Genomic DNA, 15,979 nt, shown 5'->3' on the forward strand with positions numbered 1-15,979 from the left:
ACCACCTCTACAGGTCAAGGCTCATTCTACCAGAGCGCAATCGGCCTCTTGGGCAAAAACTGGGATGCTGTCGCCGGCAGAGATATGTAAAGCGGCGACGTGGTCCTCCCTCCATACCTTCTCCAGATTCTACCGTCTGGACTACCAGGCCAGGGAGGACACAGCATTTGCGAGGGCAATCCTACACGGTCCTCGGGCAGCCTCCCACCCAGTCCAGGAGTAGCTTTTGTACATCCCACTTGTTTTGAGTCCATCTGCTACACGCTAGGAAATGTAGAGATTACTTACCTGATAATCTCCTTTTCCTTAGTGATTGCAGATGGACTCAGCATCCCGCCCGGCTGCCGGTATACATGGGGATTCGCCGACTCATGGTAAGCCATGTTTGCTTATATAGGGCTTCCACCCTGCCGGGTGTCGACGCCTTCCGGTTGAGAACACTGGCGGTCTCCAGCTACCATCAATTGGTCAGGGTAATCCTGTTCATTTAAATGATCGGTCAGTCACACATATATCCATAAAGCGTTTGCAAGGAAGATTACTGAATTGCTACACTTTCTGTGGGGGTATATGTACCCGTGCTGACGTCAGATCCATCTCCAACTGAAAGCACGAGCACACTATACCCACTTGTTTTGAGTCCATCTGCATACACTAAGGAAAAGGAGATTATCAGGTAAGTAATCTCTACATTTCCAGTGGAAACCCTTCATCTTGGAGGTCAATGCCTCCTCACTAGGTGTAGGGGCTGTACTAAATCAGGTGGCTAACTCCGGAGCCCTTCACCCCTGCTCGTTCTTCTCACTCAAACTCACCCCAGCAGAGTGCAATTATGGCATCGGAGACAAAGAAATGCTAGCCATTAAACTGGCACTTGAAGAGTGGCGTCACCAGATCACCATATTTACCGATCATAAAAACTTGGAGTACCTCCACCAGGCTCAACGCCTCACCTTGCGCCAAGCCCGTTAATCACTCTTGTTTGCCCGATTTGACTTCGAGCTACACTATCGCCCTGCCGAGAAGAACATTCAGGCGGATTCATTGTCTCGCTTTTTTGAGGCAGAAGATATTTTGGACCCACCAGCATATATCATTGACCTTGCTCGAGTCCTCCTGGCTGCCTCTCAGATGGTTTCTCCTGGGAAAACAGTAGTTCTTACACGACTTCGGCAGAGGGTCATAGAATGGGCTCATGACTCCTATGTGTCAGGACATTCGGGACAGCTTCGCCCTTTGGACCTTCTCCAACAGTACTACTGGTGGCCCTGTATGGTGAACAATGTCAAGGCCTACATGGAATCCTGTCCCACCTGTGTTCAACAGAAGCCGGGGGTGGGATGACCTTGGGGGCTGTTACAGCCATTGCCAGCCCCAAAGCAACCCTGGACCCATCTGTCCACTGACGTTTTAGTGGACCTCCTGATTCTAATGGCTGCAGCGTCATTTGGGTGGTGATTGACTGATTCTCGAAAATGGCCCATTTTGTGGCAATCCCAGGCCTTCCTTCCATGCCTGAGCTTGCATGTCTCTTCACATCCCATATCTTCCGGCTGCATGGTCTCTGATCGAGAGGCTCAATTTTCAGTAAGATACTGGTGTTCTCTCTGCCAAAAATTCAATATCCACTTGGGGATTACCAGCGCATACCACCCACAGGCTAATGGACAAGTAGAGAGACCTAATCGCACTCTTAAAACCTTTGTAAGAGCCTTTGCCAATGCCCGAGAAGATAACTGGGCAGAGCTACTCCCGTGGGCAGAACTCTCTCACAATTCGCACATCAATTCAGCCACAGGTTCCTCCCCATTTCTGCTAGTTTATGGAAGACAACCAGCTCCACTGCTCCCGTTACTGCTCTCAGTTGCCTCCCCGGCCGCCCAGTTAACTGCTACCAAACTACATAACCTCAGGTAGCAGACCGACTAGTTGATCTGGGAGGCGGGCCTCCGCGCTAAAATGATGACCAACCGACACAGATGGCCAGTCCCTCGATTCAAAGCCTGGGGATAAGGACTGGGTGAGCATTCACCACATCCGCCTTCAAGTTCCTTCCATGAGGCTGGTGCTGCACTACATTGTCCCCTTTCCTGTCTCCCGGCAGGTTGGTCCTATATCTTACCAATTGAGACTACCAACTTCATTAAAGATCCAAAATGTGTTCCACATTTCCCTGCTCAAACCCTTCATCCTCTCGTGGTCATCCCGCAAGGTGCCAGAGCCCTTGAAGGTATCTGCAGAGGAGGATCAAGTTTTCCAAGTCAGAGAGATCCTAGATGTCCGATGAAGAAATAGACAATGGGAATATCTCATCTCGTGGTAAGGCTTTGGGCCCGAGGAGAACATGTGGGAACCTGCATCCAATATTTTAGATAAAGACCTTCTATGACAATTTCATGCCACTCACCCACAGAAATGCAAACTCTCAGAAGGTGGTTTAAAAGAGGGGGTACTATTACATGAGTTGGCCACACGGCTGGGCAGCCGACTTCGCATACTGGCACATCGGGGACTTCTTTCGGCTTTCTCATGGCAGCGGGGAATCCCCGCCGACACTTCCTGTAGCCTTCATTCAGCTCCGTCCCCGCCAGGTTCCCTGGCATGCCATGATGGGGACACCGTCATGCACGCAGACTCCAGCCTGCTCCCTAGGCATGCGCGCATGCTGTTCTCCCTCATTTAAAGGGCCAGGAGTGGGAAAATGGGCGCAGCTCACTGCTATGACATCAGAACCAGGGGCCTATATAATCCCAGTCCTAGCAATGTGAGATGCCTCAGCAACAGGTCGAACTCCTTTGGAGCTGTTGTTTGCTGTGTTCCTGACTCCGTGTTCCTGATTCCACTCCCTTGGATTGACTTCTGGCTTCTGACCTCAGTAAGTGTTTGGATCCTTACTTGTCTTCTGCCTGCTCTGACCTTGGAAAGTCTTGTGATCTCTGCTAGGGATGTGAATCGTTTTTTGACGATTTAAAATATCGTCCGATATATTTTAAATCGTCAAAAAATCGTTAGGGCCACGATACAATACCAATTCCCCCGATTTATCGTTAAAAAATCGTAAATCGGGGGAAGGGGGAGGGCAGGAAAACCGGCGCCGGCAGGAGATCGACTGCAGGAGGTCGTTCAGCGGGGGTTCCGGACCGCCGCTGAACGACCTCCTGCACTCGATCTCCTGCCGGCGCCATTTTCCGTACGAAAACGATTCGCGGCGAGAAATCACTCCCGGAACCCCGCTGGACTCCCAGGAAACTTTTGGCCAGCTTGGGGGGGCCTCCTGACCCCCACAAGACTTGCCAAAAGTCCAGCGGGGGTCCGGAACGACCTCCTCCGTCGAATCGTTTTTGTCTATGGCCGCCGCCATTTTGCGGCGGCCATTTTGAAAAATGGCGCCGGCTGAAGACAACACGATTCTATTGAGGGGGCCGTTCTGGACCGCCGCCGTTCTGGACCACCGCCGGATCCCCAGGTAATTTAAAGCATTTGGGGGGGGGTTCGGGAGGGTGGGGGATTTAATTTAAAGGGTCGGGGTGGGTTTTGGGGGGGGTTTAGTGTGCCGGCTCACGATTTTAACGATTTTTCACGATAGTTTACACACCCAAACGGCAACAATACGATTCCCTCCCCCTCCCAGCCGAAATCGATCGTTAAGACGATCGAGGACACGATTCGCATCTCTAATCTCTGCCTGTCTGCCACCTGCCGCAACCTCTGGAACGCCTTAGATCTTCACTTGTTGTCTGCCTGCCCTGACCTCTGGAACATCTCTGGAATTCTACTTGAGCCCCGCCTGCCTCGACTGTGGCCTGCCTGACTTTGTCTTTGTCTCTTGCCATGGCATTCTACGTCACGGGAGACACCCACCTAAGTCCAGCCAGCCCCGGTACACAAGGGCTCAACCTGTGGGGAATGAGGGTTGGTATTGGTGAAGGTTCAGTTGGGTCTCTGCACCAACCAGTTCTGCCTGCTGACGACGAGGACCTGCCAGGGTTCCCTCTGCAGTTGGCACCAACCTCATCTCAGTCAAGGGTCCACAAACGCAACACAGAGATTATGATGTTATCCTAGACAAAAAATGTACCAGAGAACACAAAATTTGATTTTGGTAAACATTCCATACTATAGTAAAAACAGTCCGTGACTTTGGAGTCATGATAGAAACTAATCTTGCAATGAAGTCCCATATTAAACTTATTATTCGTTCAGGATATATGAAGCTCCAAATGTTAAGACATCTGAAACCTTTGTTGTGCACCAAAGACTTCAGGACAGTCCTGCAGTCTTTGATTTTTGCTGGGATAGATTTCTGTAACTCCATATTAGATTGTGTTCCTACATCTACTTTACGTTCCCTTCAGTTGTTGCAAAAATCTGTGGCCAGGCTACTTTCTGGTAAAAAAAAAAAAAAAAAGTATGATCACATCACCTTTGTCCTTGCCACACTTCACTGGCTTCCTATAATATTTAGAATTATGTACAAGATATTAGTTCTAATACATAAATTGATAAATACTATCAATACCCTTTGAGAAGGAGCAGCATTGCATATTTATACTACTAGAACATTGCGATCACAAAATAAGAGCCTGCTGTAGGTTCAACAATTAGACAGGCACACATTGTGTTGTGCAGATGAAGGTGGATGTGGACCCCTTGCCCGAGGGGGAGTTGGCACAACCTGAGAGGGCGAACCCCCAGAGGTCCCCACCATTGGGAGGCAAGGCCGAACTGACACAGGGGTCGACTGGAGCTTCACCAATACCAGCCCTATTCTCCGCGGGTTGAGACCTTGGGTGCGTAGGGCCGGCAGGTCTTAGGTGGGCCCCTGCGAAGGCAGTGGATGCCCAGCCGGGAGAGTCATTCAAAGTCAGTCCAGGGTCAGTAGCCAGAGGATCACCGATAGCCAGTCCAAGGTCAGAAGCCAGAGAGTCACCGATAGCCAGTCCGAGGTCGAGGCCAGAAGAATCACTGAAAGCCAGTCTGAGGTCAGAAGCCAGAGAGTTGCCTGATAGCCAGTCCGAGGTCAAAGCCAGAAAGATCACCGAAAGTAAGTCCAAGGTCAGAAGCCAGAAGATCCATCCGCCGGTACCAAGGAATGGAAGAAGGATCAGAAACAGGACTCGGAAGGCAGAAACAGGACTTGGAAGGCAGGAACAGGAAACAGGGCATGAACACAGCTCAGAAGACTCCACGGAGTGAAGCAGACTCATTGCCAAGTCGAGGAACAGGAAGAGGAAGCTCCCATAAATAGTTTTTGGCTCCTGACGTCATTCAGGAGGCTGAGCAGCAATTATCGGCGCTGGCCCTTTAAAAGAAGCTTAAGGGGTACAACCACGCCTAGGGAGGGCCCTGCTCATCGTGGGTTGCTGAAGGCATTTGGCCTGTGGCATGGGCCATGAAGAGGAGGCCGAAGGACTAATTCGGAGGCAGGTGCCACAAGGGAAGAGAAGGCCAGTGGCTTTCATTGGGGACGCCTTCCGGCCGCTGTGCTGATGCCGACGGTGGTCCCAGCGCCCGGAGGGGAGGTAGGAGGAGCTGGCCGTGGCCACCTGCAGCCAGGGATTCTAACAGTACCCCCTTTTCTAGGATGCCTCCCCGGGGGTTTTGGTTTGGAAGGGTGGTTCACATGAAACTGGGCGAGGAGGTCCTTGTCTAGAATATTGGCAAAAGGTTCCCAACTATTTTCCTCAGGGCCGAACCCCTCCCAGGCTAGCAGGTATTCCCACCTCTTCTTGTGTTTTCTGACATCAAGCACTTCTCGGACTTGATAGGTGGAGTCATCCTCAGAGGAGAGAGGCTGCGGTTTAGGTGGCATTTTAGGTGGCCACGTCAATACCAGTGGTTTTAAGAGAGACACGTGGAAGGTGTTGTGGATTTTAAGGGAGGACGGGAGTTGAGCTGGTAAGCCACAGAGCCTATGCGGTGGAGTATTGGAAACGGGCTGATGAAACGTGGAGCAACATGCATCGATGGTAGTTTCAGATGGATAAACTGTGTACTCAGCCACACCTTCTGGCCAGATTGAAAAGGTGGGCTAGGTCTTCGATGAAGGTCTGAAAATTTTTTGGCTGCTTGACTGGCTTTATGCAGAGTTTGTTGGGTGAAAGTCCAGAGTCAGTGAAGTTCCCTGGCGGATAGCTGAGCTGCCAGTGAAGGGACGGTCACGGACATGGGCAGAGGTGGGAGGGGTTGCTTGCCATATACTATTTGAAAGGGCGAAGAGCTGGTAGCGGCGAATGGATGAGAGTTAAGGGCGAATTCGGCCCAGGGTAGTAGATCCGCCCAATTGTCTTATTTGTTGTTCACGTACGCTCGCAGAAATTGTTTGAGGTTTCGATTAGTTCTTTCTGTTTGACCATTGGTTTGTGGATGGTAGGCAGATGTAAATTCCAGGGTGGCATCGAACGTCTGACAAAGGAATTTCCAAAATTTAGCTGTGAACTGGAGTCTGCGGTCAGATAGGATGACCTTGGGCAGGCCATGAAGGTGAAATATGTGGTGGATAAACAGTTGGGCTAACTGAGGTACAGAAGGTAATCCTGGTAATGCCACGAAGTGGGCCATTTTAGAAAAATGGTCGACGACGACCCAGATAGCAGTGTTGCCTTTGGAAGGCGGTAAGTCAACCACAAAATCGGTCAAAATGTGTGTCCAAGATTCACTGGGAATGGGAAGTGGATTCACTGGGAATGGGAAGTAGACCCCAAGGTAGACCCGTGGGATTTTTATGACGGGCACACGTGGGGCATGATTCAACGTAGGACCAGGTATCCTTAGCCATCCCTGGCCACCAGTAAAACCAGCGAAGAGCGACCAGGGTACGGGGTTGTCCTGGATGGCCCACGCTGTGGGAATCATGGGCCCAGGTCAATACTTGATTCCGGAGTCGTGGTGGAACAAACGTCTTCCCTGGGGGAATCAGCAGAACTCGTTGGGTCGATGATGAAGCTGGGAAGTTCCGAAATATCTGTGAGATCGAAGGCTCGAGAGAGAGTATCCACCTTCAAGTTCTTAGTGGCTGGACGATATCGCAGGACGAAGTCAAACCTCGTAAAAAATATGGCCCAACGGACCTGCCGTGGGTTGAGACGTTGGGCTCGGTGCAGGTATTCTAAATTCTTATGGTCTGTGTAGACCGTAATTTGATGCTGGGCCCCTTCCAACCAGGGGCGCCATTCTTCAAAGGCCATTTTGATGGCAAGGAGTTCCTTATCGCCAATGGCGTAGTTGCGTTCTGCTGCAGAGAACTGGCAGGAGAGAAACAAACAAGAATGGAGGGTGTTGTTGGTGGAGTATTGGCTGAGAACAGCCCCAACTCCTTCAGAGGCATCCACTTAGACAATAAAAGGACGTCGAGGATCAGGATGGTGGAGACATGGTTCATGGAGAAAGGCCTCTTTCAAATGGAGAAAGGTGGAGACCGCCTCGGGCGGCCAATGCTTGGGGGTCGGCTCCCTTCTGAGTTAAGGCAGTTAGAGGAGCCACCAGGGAGGCATAGTTGAGGATAAAAGAACGGTAATAATTAGCGAAGTTTAAGAATCGCTGTAATGGACATAATCCGGAGGGCTGAGGCCAGTCTTGGATGCCTTTGAGTTTTTCAGGGTCCATGCTATATCCCTTCCTCGAGATGATGTACCCCAAGAATGGAAGGGCTTCTTGTTTGAAGGCGCATTTTTCAAGTTTAGCATACAGCTGATTTTCCCGGAGATGTTGGAATACCCGGGAGACGTCTCTGCGGTACTCTTGCAGGGATCGAGAGAATACCAAGATATCACCCAGGTAGACGACAGATCGGTATAACAAGTCTCGGAAGATTTCATTAATTAGATTTTTGAAGACGGACGGGGTGTTACTAAGTCCAAAGGGCATAACCAGGTTCTCATAGTGCCCGTCTCTGGTATTGAAGGCCATTTTCCACTCGTCACCTTCCTTAATACGGATTAAGTTGTAGGCTCCCCTGAGATCCAGCTTAGTAAAGACCTGCACTCCCTGGAGATGATCAAAGAGCTCTGAAATTAATGGGAGTGGATAGTGATCCTTGATAGTTCTAGCGTTGAGGCCGCGGTAATCGATACAGGGCCAGAGTGTCCCATCCTTTTTGCCCACAAAAAAGAACCTGGCTCCAGTGGGAGAAGTAGACTTGTGGATAAAACCCCTGTCCACGTTTTCTCGATTGTAGTTAGACATAGCCTGGGTCTCGGTAGGTGAGAGAGGATATGTACGTCCCTGGGGCGGCTCAGAGCCAGGTAGCAAGTTGATTGCACAATCAAATAGCCGATGAGGTGGTAGGATCTCGGCTCCCTCCTTAGAGAACACATCCGCGAATGAAGTATATTGTGACGGTAACCCGGCTGGAAGGGTGGTTGCAGCCAGACAGCGCTCGGGGGAGACAGTAACGAGACAGGTGCCTTGACAGGCGGGACTCCAGCGGGCCAATTGCAAAGTCTTCCAGTTGAATTGGGAGGAATGTGCTTGCAGCCAGGGGAGCCCTAGCACAATGGGGTGTATGGCCCGATCCAGCACATGGAACGCTAGATACTCCTTGTGAAGCGCTCTGGTGCGGATTAAGATAGGTGCGGTCATGTGGATGACTCGGCCCAATAAAGGTTCACCCTGGATAGATGAGAAAACCAACGGAACCGGGGAGCAATGGAGCGGAAGCTGAAGATGTTCCACCAAACTCTTCATGATAAAGTTGCCCCCGACCCCCGAATCCACAGGGCCAAGGTGTAGAAGTCGAAGAACTCTGCCTTTAGGGTAACAGGTAGTGTCAGTGGAGGAGCGGGTGAGGCAAGACCTAGGAAGAGTCCTCCTTCAGATCCTAGGCCCGGTAGTTTCCCGGACTCACTGGGCATGATGCCAGCACATGTCCTGCTGTACCACAGAAGAGACAGGGACCGCCTTGCCGGTGCCTAAGGCATTCCTGAGGGGTTAATTTACCCCAACCCAGTTGCATGGGCTCCTCCGCGGTGGTTCCTGGGGTGCCAGAATCGAACTTTGGAGAAGGTGAGCGCCAGAGACACTGGGAAACAGCGTAGGGTTTTCCTGAGCATTGAACCTCCCGGGAGCATTCTTGGAGACGCTTGTCGATGCGCCCTGTCAGGTCGATCAATGAGTCTAGAGATTCAGGTAGCTCACGGGCTGTGACTTTGTCTTTGACTCTGGGATTTAAGCCTTCCAGAAAAATAGCCCTCAGACAACTAGTGTCCCAGTGGAGCTCGGTGGACAGAGTTCGAAACTCGATGACATACTCAGACAATGTCCGCGAAACTTGACGTAAGTTGAGAAGGGTCACCCCGGATGCCGCCTGCTGAGTGGGTTCTTCGAACATGGTGCGGAAGAGTCAGGAAATCATTCAAATCCCGCACGTTCCCATGGATGAGATGCCCAGGCCAGGGCTTTTCCATCGAGAAGAGACAAATTATACTTAGTATTAGTGACAGCCTCAGGGAAGAGAGTTGGTTGTAAGCTGAAGTGCATGTTGCACTGATTAATGAAGCCCCTGCAAGACTGTGGGTCCCCCAAGAAGCGTGGAGGAGCCGGTAGAGGAATCACCGGGCGAGCTCCCGGAACCAGAGGAGAGGTGCTGGGCATCGGTAGGTTTCAGTAGGGAGGCAGCGAACACCGGAGCTGGGGAGTCCAATCGTCGATTTAGATTCTCTATGGCCTTCTGCTGCTCAAGGATCCTTTGAGCTAGGCCCGGAATGGCTTGGAGGGCCGAAGACTCTGCCAGGTCCATGGACTTGGCAATCTGTTGTGCAGTTGAAGGTGGGTGTGGACCCCTTGCCCAAGGGGGAGTTGGCACAACCTGAGAGGGCGAATCCCCACATGTCCCCACCGTCGGGAGGCGAGGCTGAGCTGACGCAGGGGCCGGCCGGAGCTTCACCAATACCAGCCCCGTTCCCTGCGGGTAGAGCCCTTGGGTGCGTAGAGCCGGCTGGTTTTAGGTGGGCCCCTGCGAAGACGGTGGATGCACAGCCGGGAGAGTCATTCAAAGTCAGTCCAGGGTCAGCAGCCAGGGGATCACCGATAGCCAGTCCAAGGTCAGAAGCCAGAGAGTCGCCGATAGCCAGTCCGAGGACGAGGCCAGGAAAATCACTGAAAGCCAGTCCAAGGTCAGAAGCCAGAGAGTCGCCTGATAGCCAGTCCGAGGTCAAAGCCAGAAGGATCACCGAAAGTAAGTCCGAGGTCAGAAGCCAGAAGGCAGGAACCAGACTCGGAAGGCAGGAACGGGATTCGGAAGGCAGGAACAGGACTCGGAAGGCAGGAACAGGAAACAGGACACCAACGCAGCTCAGAAGACTGCATGGAGTGAAGCAGACTCGTTGCCAAGTTGAAGAATAGGAAGAGGAGGCTCCCAGAAATAGTTCTTGGCTCCTGATGTCATTCAGGAGGCTGAGCAGCAATTATCAGTGCTGGCCCTTTAAAAGAAGCTTAGGGGGCATGGCTGTGCACCTAGGGAGGACCCTGTCCATCATGGTGTTTGACCTGCGGCGTGGGCCGCGAAGAGGAGACCAAGGGACGTTTCTCTTGCCATGGAATGCGGCACTAATTCGGCGGTAGGCACTGCGAAGGAAGATAAGGCCAGTGGCTTCTATCGGGGACGCCTTCCAGCTGCTGCGCTGATGCAGACAACGGTCCCGGTGTCTGGAGGGGAGGTAGGAGGAGCCGGCCATGGCCACGGCCACCCGCGGCCGGGGATTCTAACACATTAGTGAGGCAAGAGACAGAGCTATCTCAGTTGCTGGCCCAGCCTTGTGGAATACCTTGCCAGAATATTTCAGAACACATCTTTAAAAAAGATATAAAGACCTGGCTGTATGCTGAGAAATTTGCAATTGACAGTATAACTTCATAGTAAAGAAAGGCTATTCAGGTAATGTTACTGTATATGTTTTATTTTGTACATTATGATATGTTTCTTTTCTTCCTTCTGTATTGGTTTTATATGTTTTTAATGTAGACACAATTACGCTAATGTGTATGGCATCCTGTAAACTGCTGTGACGTAATGAGTAGCGATATATAAGAGATCTTTTAAATAAAATAAAATAAACACACATAGTCATCCCCTCAGACACAAAGAGACACACACACACAGTCTATTAGACACAAAGACTCACATACACACACCTCCTCAAAAACACCCCCCCCAAAAAAAAACAAACACACACACACACTCTCCCTTTCAGATACACACACAAAGACATAAACTCACCCTCTCAGACACAAAGATTCACACACACACACACATCTCTGACACATACACACAAAGACACATACACACTCACCTTCACCCTCTCAGGACACAAGACTCATTCTTACACAGACTCACACACACACACACACACACACACACACACATATATATTCTGCTGTTGTGCTGCTGCTCATGAATTCACTCAGTGAGTGCCACCCTGCCCTAGCACTGCCATATCATTATGTAAAGTTCTTGCTTGTTGTCAGCCCTTCCGCAGCCTACAGCAGCCCCCTCCCTTTCTCATTCCTACCCCTTCTCAGCACCCCTACTCTCCAGGAGAGTACCTGGTTCCACAGCCAGTTTATGCAGCTTGCAAGATGCTGGTTGGCAACCCCTCATACATGCAGAACACAGAGAAACACTCATCAAATTCAGAATAAAAAGACCTTAGCTATAACTAGAAATGTGTAGACAAAAACTGAACACATATACAAATACATACACCTATGCACAATCTTTCACACATAAACTGAGACCGCGCCTCTCCTCATCTTCGGGTTGCTGGTGGGATGGGGTCTGCCAATGGCTCTGCAGTGCCTCTCATTTTCTTCTGGTCGATGGTTCTGTTGTGCCAGGCCTCTTTCTTCTTAGGCCCAGGCCGCCGGCAGGATGGGGAATTATCTGACAGGGCCTGTTATTTGCTTTGGGGGACAGGGCATGTCTTTTGCTTCAGGGTGATGAGCTTGCAGGGCCTGTCCTTTACTTCTGAGGGCTCTGCCAGCTTTAAGTCTCTTTTCTTCTTCAGGCCACTGGCAGGATGGGGAACGCCGATGGGGCCTGTTCTTTGCTTTGGGCCGATGGGGCCTGTCCTTTGCTTCTCAGGCCTTTGCTGGCATCAAGCCTCTTTTCTTCTTTGAGTCGCCGACATCCCTGTGGGACTTCTTCTTTTCTGGAGGCCAACGGCCCTGCCAGCACTAGGTGTTTTTGTTCTTTGTGCCAATGGTGTTGAGGAGCTTCTCTTTTTCTTTGACTGATGGTGAGCAGCTGAATGAGTCATCTGTCAGACCATAGCATGCCTGTAGTGGCAGATACAGCTAGGAGAAGCCCCGGGCACAGCAAGCAGAATAAACAGCCCTGCTACCCATTCCCCTCACCAAGCCTCAACGTAAAGCTCTCTCTACATCCGGGGAAGACCAGGCAGTGCATCACCACCTCTCTTCATCAACTGAGAGAAATAAACCTACAGCAGATAATACATGGTCCAGCTCCCCAAAAGAAAAATCTCAGAGAACTAAAGTCTGGACTATTTTTGGACTTTTTAGCCCTCCTTTTCGCTTCCAAATGAGAAACAAAAAATCTGTATAGTTCAGAAGAAATCCAGACAGTTGGCAACCCTAAACCAGAGGTTATTGTGTGTACTTTAAAACAATCTGAGCCACAGAAGACCCTGAATTAAAGCAGTTCAAACTGAATTTGCAATTTTGTGACCCGACTCAACAAAAATTCAAGCCAGCCCTAGCTTGACTTGAGGTTTTTAAGCTGACTTATTCCTCCAGGCTGAGATCTAAAGTCTCTGACCTGGAAACCCAATTGGCTGACAGATGCTGTAAGCCTGCCATCAAAGGTCTCGGTGAGAGAGGGGACAGAACTATTTATATCATGGATAAATCCTCCTGCAAACTCACTGGCTTGTAAGCTAGGCAAACCTCAGATGACTCACAAAACATTCAAGCCAGACTGCCTTAAAAATAAGACTTCTCACACTCAAAATGTTCACAACTGAATATAGTATGGCATATCCAAACCAGCGGGAGGTCGCGGCGACCGTTCATGGACCTTCCTGCTGCCTTGAGCGCCTGGCTGGGAGCCCAAGCCGCTTGGGCTCCCAGCCAGGCGCTCAAGGCAGCGGGAGGTCGCGGCGACCTTTCATGGACAAATTCTTGGGAGAGGGAGAAACGAGACGAAGCTAGAGTGTCTCCTTGAACCAGCGAGATGAGCCGCGACCTCCCGCTGTCTGGCTGGGCGCCCAAGGCAGCGGGAGGTCGCGGCTCATCTCGCTGGTTCAAGGATACACTCTAGCTTTGTCTTGTCTCTCCCTCTCCCAGGAATCTGTCCATGAACGGTCGCCGCGACCTCCCGCTGCCTTGAGCGCCTGGCTGGGCGCCCAAGTGACTTGGGTGCCCAGTCAGGCGCTCAAGGCAGCGGGAAGGTCCATGAACGGATTGCTGCAACCTCCCGCTGCCTTAAGCCTTGAGTAGCAACAACTAGGACTCCCTGTGGCCCTCCAAAGAACTAGAGGGTGAGTAGCATAAATACCTTAAATATAGTAAATAATAGGGTTTCCTGTATGGACCTGGCCAGACACTTAGGACAGGGTTTAAGTATTTTCACATGAATGGACACCGCGACCTCCCTGCTAAACTGCTCCGCCACGCTCGGGGAGGAGAAGGGAAGGCTTTCTGGGTCTCCAGCTCCCCTCTCCTCGCAGGGGGGGAGGGATTGTCGCCTGCAAGGAAGGTTGAAGGAGGGATCCAGAGGGGGTGAAGATACAGCTCAAGGCAGCGGGAAGCTGACTGAAACCACACTAACGCCAGGGTCAGGGTAGGCGGTAAATTTTCAGGTTAAAGATGCGGCAAAATAGCTGGTTAAAAAGGCGATAATCTGAGCGCACGTTACTGTATCGGAGGGAATAGCTAATCTGATCATTAACATATCATATACATGCCGCGGGCAGAAAGGGATACGCGTCGATTTCAAGAAGCGGTAAGGGCGCGTAAAACTGGATACTGAATCGCGGGTTAGACATACGCGCCAAAATTGTGCGTACAGAGCGGGTTAGAAACGGGGTAACCGCGGCCGTGCTTTACTGTATCGGCCCGAAAACCTTTTGGACTTATCTTTTGAAGCCTTTTGGACAATGGGTTTGGTCACCTTTTTCTAGCCTTTGTTCCTGCTGGAATTAAAAAGCTATTACCCTACCTCCAAGGGGAAGAGATCATGGAAGTGGATGCTGATGCAGGGGGTAAGAAGAACTTCTAGGAGGAGTGCCATGGATAAAGAAGCAATAGTTTTCCTAACTTTGATTTTTCTGATATTGTTTCTCATTTTTTCTTTTCTGGCTTGGATTTTGATTTTCAAACTCAAGAAAACTTTTATATAGAAAACCATTCTTGGACTCTGTGATTTTTGCTTCTCACTGGACATTAAAACATTATATGGAGAGTGTAAGTTTTGTTTTCTTTCCTCCTCCTGGAGGACCCCCTGCCCAGTGACTAGAATAGGTGGTGTGAGACCTAATCAGGACAACCATATCCACAACTGCACCCAGGACCCTACCCTCCAACCAGATGAACCCTGGCATTGTAGCTCCCCAATTTTAGTCAACAAGCCAAAAGGGGGTGGGGGGAGCAGGGGGAGGTCCTCCTAAGTATGTAAATGAGTCGTTTGTTGAGTTAAATAAAATAATAATAATTTTCCTACCATTCATTTCATAGTCCCAAAATACACAGTGTACTGGCCTCATGTCCTGAAAGAAGAGAAAATTGGTGTTATCCATTGATAATTTTGACTGTGAAAACTTTGCTAAATTATCTGATAAATTCATTTACAGTTTGTCTTAATTATTTACATATGCAAAGAAGTAATGAGGAGACACTTTTCACACATTCTTGGGAGTACAAAAGGCTACAGAGGAAAAGTAAAGTAATTCCATATAGTGGCTATAGGTAGGGTTGCCAACTGGCTCCAGATTTTCAGGACAGGTTGATCCAGGCCTGCTTTTACCTGCATTCGGGTATTTATTTTCTTGCTTTTCTTAAGGAATGCAATAGGGAAATCAGAATAAGTCCTAGCATGCAATGGGGTAAAACCAGGACAGGATCAACCTGTCCTGAAAATCTGGAGCCAGTTGGTAACCCAAGATATAAGAAGTATTCATCCACTTTCCAAAATGTAATTTTTTGTTGCTGTATAGACTGAAAGTAAAATGCACTAAAACAATGTTTTCATTTGGTGTTGTACTTGCTTGTATCCGTTTGTTATAGTATGTATATTTCTGAATGGTGCTTTGCCTAGAAATGTTGATGTGCAGGTTAAATTTTTTTAGATAAATAAATGTATCCATGCATCCCACCCCACAACTGCTAAATGAAAAATATATACCGGAATTCCTTAGAAAATGAAGTAGAAAAAAAAACATGGAATAGCTTGATCGGATAAGAGTCTACAACTTTGTACTTTTGTAGCAATCTTAAATACTTAGGGCTAGATTTTAAAAGCCCTGCGCGCACAAAGTCCCGGGACGCGCGTAAGTCCCGGGGTTTCGTAAAAGGGGCGGGAGGGGCATGTCAGGGTGCATGTCCGGGGTCAGGGGCGGGCCGGGGCAGGTCCAGGGGCGTGGTGACGGTTTGGGAGCGGGCCAGGAGGGCAGTCCCGAGTCCCCCGGCACTGCGGCATGTGCTGGGGGATGCCGAGGCGGCGTGTGCAAGTTACGCCTGCTTCAAGCAGGCGTAACTTGCACAACAAAGGTAGGGGGGGATTTAGCTAGGGCTCGGGGGTGGGTTAGACAGGGGAAGGGAGGGGAAGGTGGAGGGATGCGGAAGGAAAGTTCCCTCCGAGGTAGGCTGTGCGGATCAGCGCGCACAGGCTGCCGATTTTGCGCAGCCTTGCGCGCGCCGACCCCGGATTTTATAAGATACGCGTGTATCTTATAAAATCCGGCGTACTTTTGTTTGCGACGGTTGCACGAACAAAAGTACACGTGCGCGTACTTATTTAAGATCT

General features: G+C 50.2%; 1 protein-coding gene across 1 annotated transcript in view; it reads right to left on the reverse strand.

Moving 5' to 3' along the window:
- Positions 1-15,979, reverse strand: part of LOC115094596 (adhesion G-protein coupled receptor G4-like) — a 143,605-nt gene that overhangs the window by 14,457 nt on the left and 113,169 nt on the right. The window contains exon 9 of the mRNA XM_029607815.1: positions 14,678-14,723. The gene's annotated coding sequence lies outside the window, so the exon portion shown is untranslated. The remainder of the gene's footprint in view (positions 1-14,677; positions 14,724-15,979) is intronic.

This window comes from Rhinatrema bivittatum, chromosome 6 (assembly GCF_901001135.1).
Source record: "Rhinatrema bivittatum chromosome 6, aRhiBiv1.1, whole genome shotgun sequence".
NCBI lineage: Eukaryota > Metazoa > Chordata > Amphibia > Gymnophiona > Rhinatrematidae > Rhinatrema > Rhinatrema bivittatum.